Here is a 6,394-nt window from a genome sequence, read left to right on the forward strand (position 1 = left end):
GAAGTTGGAACAAAAACAAGAACCTGAAGCTAAAGAGGTCAGCTTGGCAGCACCTGACAGGTATTGGGAACTTAATTAATTCCCTGAGCAAATATTTAAGGATAGGACATGTTACTCAAAGAGGCAAGTGAAGAATATTGCAGAAGAGGATTAAGTCATAGTCAAAAGCAGAGAAGAAAGCGTATACATTGGCTTCAAGGACAATAAGTGAATCAGTCTCTCTGGTTTTGAGATCAGATTATGGAAGCCGCTGAACTTCAGGTTAAGGTTGTACTGTAAGATGTGGTGAGCCACTGAAAGTTTCTGAAGGTGGAGTGAGGCAGTCAGGCCAGGCTTTTTATCAAGTGTGAAATGTATTTGTGCCACAGAGAGGCTGTAGTTAATACTCCAAGTGTGAGTTAGCGAAGGTCTGGTTAGCAGCAATAACAATATGAAAATAAAACCAAGGGATTCTCTGTCTGGGAAAACTAGAGGGCCCATAGGAGGAGGGCCTGAGTGGCTGCGTTCATCTATGATCAGAAGAGGCCCTAGGTGGCTGTCCAATCACAACAAAAACCCTTAGAACTCCCCAAAACACCACTGGTTGAAATGCCATGGGGTAAAGTCAGTAGCAATTGCATTAATTTTATCATGCCCACCATGAGGCCCTATTGTGAAGACAGTAGCTTTTGGTAGTAAGAGGCAACTTCCAGGCACTCTGAAACAACCTGTTGCCTCCTTATTTACATATTCATTTCCACAAGGTTAGCAACCAAGTGGCTACAGAAATGATCACTCTGTTGACACTAATATGAAAATATCAAATAGTAATTTAACCTGGTTAATGGGGGAGGGTAGGAATAGGTCCACTGTAGGCATGTTCTATGACTAGGCTTAGCACTCAGCTTGAAAAATGCATAAAGTTCAGGAGAAAAATTAGAATGGTTATACCTAACCATAAAGACATAACTGCAAAAAATAGGTAGATGAGTGGAAAGTGCCTTCTTATAGAGCAGCAGATGGGAAATCCCTTAGAATCTTTTGCTGAACACTTCAATTCACCCCATCACCAAGTCTTAGACCAAGGAAGGTGGCCTTCTAGACCCTGGAAAACCAGGTGGAGATGATGGAACCAAACTGCATCCACTCCTATCCACTGCCTAGATCAGGCCCTCTCACCCCATCACCATCCTCCATCAGATTGGGGTGATAAGAACACTGGCTGCTTCCAGTTCTGCCACCCAATTGCTTGGCCTCTTAGGCCAGGGTTTCCACCTCAATATAATGCAGGGATCAGGTGGACTGGTCTCCCCCAACCCCAATGCCTGCCATTCCAGAACCAGGAAATGAGCTACAATAAATGAATCACAAGGAAATAACACAAAGCCCTGGGAACCCAAAAGTCTTTCATGGGTCTGGGCTTTCACTGTGGCTGTGGATTTGCCTCTCGTCATTTTTGATTCAGTATAAAATTAAAACAAAAATTTTCCAGGAATATTCTGGGCAGCAGAGGGAAAACAAGCCTGGAATGAAAACCATCCCCCAAAGAAATCTCAGAACAAGCAGGCCTGCATGGCTGAAAGCTCACCACAGGGTCAAAGGTGTGGCACCAGCTTCCCACAAAGGAGAGGCTGGAGCTTTCAGACACTAGACACTAGAGCCAAGCAATCCCACCTTCCTCTCTCCTGGTCAGTACCCACCCTCCCTTCAGGGTCTACTCATGCCCACCCTCCTACCTCATCATCTTTGAGGCCTTTCCTGACCACTCCAGCCCTGAATTTTTGGCCACCCTTAATTCCCCTGATTGAGTCTGTGCCACAGAACTTGTCTGTTTTCTAATTTCTCCGTATATGTTAGCTTTTCCCCCAAATAGACCCAAAGTCTCTTGGGCATACTACCTTTGTTTCATAAACCTCTACAGGGCCAGATGGAGGGCAGGTCCAGTAATTAATGTTTGTTGGCTGAGGTATAGGTCATTCTATAAAGAGAACACTACTCAATTTGCATGGTAACAGTTATTCCTTCTTTTGTGCCTCTTATATTCATATATTCATTTAATTTTTATAACTACCCTCGTTGTCAGATGAGGAAACTGAAGTCACTCACCAAGGTTAAATACCATGGTCAAGAACCAGAGCCAGTAAGGGAACAGGATGGCTCTGAACCCAAGTTTAAAGCCAAAGTTCACATTCTACCCTTGTGCTGCTTCCTCCTGCCAGAAATCTGAAGGAGAGCTACTCTGTACTAGAAATCTCAGTCCTGAAAATAAAGAAATAAAAAGCATCCTCAACTATGAAAATCCGTAACGTAAGAGTTTGGTTCCCACAAGATTATGAGAAATAACTCATAAGATCCCAGATTAACAAATTAGCATCAGATCTGGGGGCCCAGAGTAGAGGTGGGGGTAAAGAGATCTAAAGAAGAATCTCTCATCATCCTTTTTGTCTCCAGAGGGCTCTGCACTCTGGGCCCAGGAGACGAAGAGAGGAGGGGAGGAAGGGGACAGAAGTACCAACGGTGGGGGGGATAGGGACAATGGTGGGAAATCTAAGAAGCTGGATCTACATAAAAATGCCCACAGCTTCCTAGTGAGGTGCCCATTGTGGGCATTCACCCTCAGACACCAAGGGACAGTGGGCAGGAGGACAATGAAAATAAGGTGGTGTGACCATCTGGAAATTCAGCCTTATCCCCATTAGCTGCAAACAGAGACCTATTCTTACTGGTCCTCTTCCTGCCCCAGCCCCACTGGGCTGGCTGTCACTGTCCATTTTACAAGAGCCTCAGCAGGTGCGTACAAGACAGGAAGGATGCATCTGCCCGGGTGTAGTGACAAACACTGAGGTCTGCTGACGTTGAGATTGTAAGAATTGCATTTTCTTGATACAATGACTTAAAACACATGGAAAGATACGAAGCCAAAACTCAATAAAGAGACAGGAATTCATCTGCAGAATGGCACAGGTGGGAGAGGTGAGTGGCTGGCTCAGCAGACCCTAGCCCAGCACATTCACTTTCTGTGCTTGTGGGGCAAGAAGATGGAGGAGTGAAGGGAAAGGGGGCAAAAGTCAAATGGCATGGGAACCTATCCCAGTGACATGTGTGACATCCTCACTCTGGATTAATGCTGGATGGTTGCTTGAGTCTGAGCCTACATGCCACCCAAGTGTCCACCTGTACATTTCCCACACAAATGGTCCTATCTAGGCTTCTCTGGGTGCACCTTCTGTTGGTCAGAGAAAAGTGACACAACAGTCAAGACAGGCAAAGACAACATCTTCTGTGGGGAAAAGTTATTTTCTAAGGCTTGTTCTCTAAATTCTACTACATTTCAGAAAGGATAGATGGGATGCTTTCGAGAATGAATAATTTTCCAACCTGCTTGTGTTGGTCTGAATTGGGGTAAAGGCAGTCAGGCTTCCAAGTGGGCTTGGTGTGTATTTCCAGAATACCAAGAAGTGCTGTTTCCAGAAAGATACTAAATAAAACTTCACGTGTTCATGGGTTACCTGGACCCCTACCTACATTCTGGGCTGCATTCTGAGCCCCTTAAAAGGCCAAGAGCCAAAAAACCAACTAGTTTCAAAGATTTGACTCATATTTTGGGGGAAAAAAATCTAGGGGTCATTCTTGTGGACACTGAGTACATGATGACCCCAGAGTGTTCATGATCTATTCCTCTGAGACTGGTGAAGACCCCTAGCCAGGATCAAGACTCCTCCCACATCTTGTTGGCCCCTAGGAAAACAGTCTCTTGCTGAGGGGGTCAGCAAACCTCACACAAAGAAAAACTATTATAAGCCCCCAGCTAGCCCCCTCCTCAGTTAGCTAGCTATTGCACAAAAGAAACCAAATGAAGGAGGCTGGACCAGCACAAATCCTTCACCACTGTGGGGTCGTTCTCCAGGCTCATGCCTACTGGTGTGTGAGAATGAGCATCATTTGGCATCATCAGTGAATGAGGAAAAAGACACCTCCAGAGTACCCACTACCCAATCCAGCATCCAGTGTCCAGTCACTCCCCACCTAGAACCAACTCCCCAGACCCCTACCTGCTCTGGCTCAAAGACCCTGGTCCACTGAGGGTGGGAGACAAAGGGGGAACCTCACCAGGAGGGAACATTCCAAGCTGGCCTAGGGCACTGTAGTGCCACAGCATCAGACTCCACAGACCCTGGAGTGTGGGGAAGAGACAAAGGCTCACAGAAGAGAGAAGGGAAGGAGGTCAAGAATTTAAGGGAAAAGAAAAGACAGGGAAAGAAAGTGATAAAACAAAAACTTTATTTTACTAGAACCCGAAATGCCCTTTAGGGACCCAATAAGGTTAGCACAAGCACCTACACTTCCCCCAGAGACTTGCATTGTGGATACCTGATGCTTTGAAGTGCCAAGCCTTCCCCAATGGTCCTCTCAAGCCCCCCATTTGGAGATAATTTATTAACAAGTTGTTCACTTTGACCTAAAGGATTTTACCTTGTCTGGGAAGAAACCATACCCCCACTTGGAAGAGGAATGCAGTTCTAGGGCAAGCACCTAAAGCCTGGAGGGGGGAGGGGAGGGGGAGGGGGATGGGGACATTTCACATACTGCTCTTGGCACCTGGGGAGAGGAGGGAAAGTGAAAAACAGTGGCCTGGGGCCTGGCACCATGCCCACTGCCCAACTGTACTCCACACCCCGACCCAATTCCCTGAACTGAAATAGCTACTTTTACCCTTCTTTAGGTCCCGAAGGCCTGGGTCTTTCTCCTTCAGGTTATGATACACAGGGCATGTCCCCTAACCAAAGAAGGCCTAGTAAACCTCTCCCCATCAGTCCATCTTCCCATTTGTAGTATCACCCCTAAAAACAGTCCTTTGGGTCTTGAAGGGTGCTAGTAGTCACAAGTTCCAAGGAAGAGTTCTACCTCAACCACTGACATCTAACGCGTCCTGGGAATTAGTTATCCAAAACTCTCTAACCGCAATGATCTGCAAACAAGGGTCCTTCAACCACAGAACCCCAGTAGAAGCTAACGAGGAAGAGGGAGGGGAGGAGTTTGAGTAAGTAGCTGGGAGAGAAAGCAAGACCGCAATGCCCGAAGCGCCAATTTTGCCTGGGACCCCGCGGCTGCCTCTACTGCCTCACCTTCCCAGACTCACGTTTGGGCTGGGAGGATCTTCACGTGGCACCCTGGGAACTGGCAGATGAGCCCACACCCTTCTTCCTTGAGGGCTTCGGCGATTAGCACACCTAAAAGCAAAGGCACCCCCCTTTCGAAAGACGCCTGTCCAGACCACCGTATCACTGTTCCCCAGGACCTCACTCCGCAAAAGAAAACTCCCGGCTGACCAGAGTCACTGCGGTCGTTCCCTTACGCTGCTCCCCCTCGCCCCGAAAAAAAATCCTCCTTGCTGCACGTAGGAGCCCCTCTACAACTGGGGAGTCAGGGACAGGCTTCCCAACAAGGGTCCCGACCCCCGAACCCCACCCTCAGAGACTGACTCCCAGGGGCCGCGCCGGGACAAAAGCACGGGGCGGGCTCACTCACCCGCGCGGCGAAGGCGGCCGGGCAGCCAAGGCACCGCGCTTGGCGAGGGCGCCCCGCTGCAGTCGCGCGGCGCGGGCCCCGAGCTCGCTCAGCCGCGGGCAGCCGACCCGGCAGCCGGGGAGACGACGAGGCGCGTCCTGGGCGGGCCGGATGGGACAGGGGGTGAGCGGCTGGCGAGAAAGCAAGTGCGAGAGCGAAGAGCGAATGCGCGTGTGTGCGAGAACTGAGAGCTCGGTGCTCAGGATCGGACTCGGACGGCCGGCCGGCAGCGGCTCACACGCGCTGATTTACATGTCATTTGCATAGCGCTCCGGGAATGGCCCGAGGTCCTTCCCGTCACGCCCACCGTCAATGCGCCTCGGAGCCCGGAGCCCTGAATCCCCGGTAAATCCAGCGCCCGACGCCGAGCCGCCCCGGGTCTTCTGGCTGCGGTCAGTGTGTTTTCTCGATTTGTTTTATATTTTCGCCTGAAGACCACCCGATATGGGACAAAAGAAGTCCGCTCACTGGAAAAACGCAGCGTAGGCTTCAAAATTAATTTCCTTTCTCTCTGATGTGGCGATCAAAAACAACGAATCGAGTAGATCCATCAAAGGGATACAATTTTATTTTTTGGATAAAGTATCGTGAAAAACTTAATGCGCCCACTTTTAAAATTAGAACAAGTTATGTGCCATTTTGTTCAATAAGTGAAGAAACACAAATTGTACAATCAGGATAACCTAGTTCTTAAGAGCACGGATTCTGGAGTTGAGAACCCTACTCTTTATAGCCGCAAAACTTTGGGCAAGTGATTTAGGATCTCTGTTACTCGGTTCTACCTCTCAAATAGAGTTAATCTAAGTGCGTCAAAGGAGTGTGAAGGTTCAATGAGATACGGCAGGTA

The 6,394-nt window shown here is 48.6% G+C and overlaps 1 protein-coding gene across 1 annotated transcript in view; it reads right to left on the reverse strand.

Annotated features, from left to right (window-relative positions):
- MYLK (myosin light chain kinase) overlaps positions 1-5,648 on the reverse strand; it is a 278,784-nt gene extending 273,136 nt beyond the window's left edge. Inside the window, exon 1 of the mRNA XM_019448606.2 lies at positions 5,509-5,648. The gene's annotated coding sequence lies outside the window, so the exon portion shown is untranslated. The remainder of the gene's footprint in view (positions 1-5,508) is intronic.
- Positions 5,649-6,394: the final 746 nt, after the last annotated feature.

This window comes from Panthera pardus, unplaced genomic scaffold, assembly GCF_024362965.1.
Source record: "Panthera pardus isolate Hobbes unplaced genomic scaffold, ASM2436296v1 HiC_scaffold_16, whole genome shotgun sequence".
Taxonomy (NCBI): Eukaryota; Metazoa; Chordata; class Mammalia; order Carnivora; family Felidae; genus Panthera; species Panthera pardus.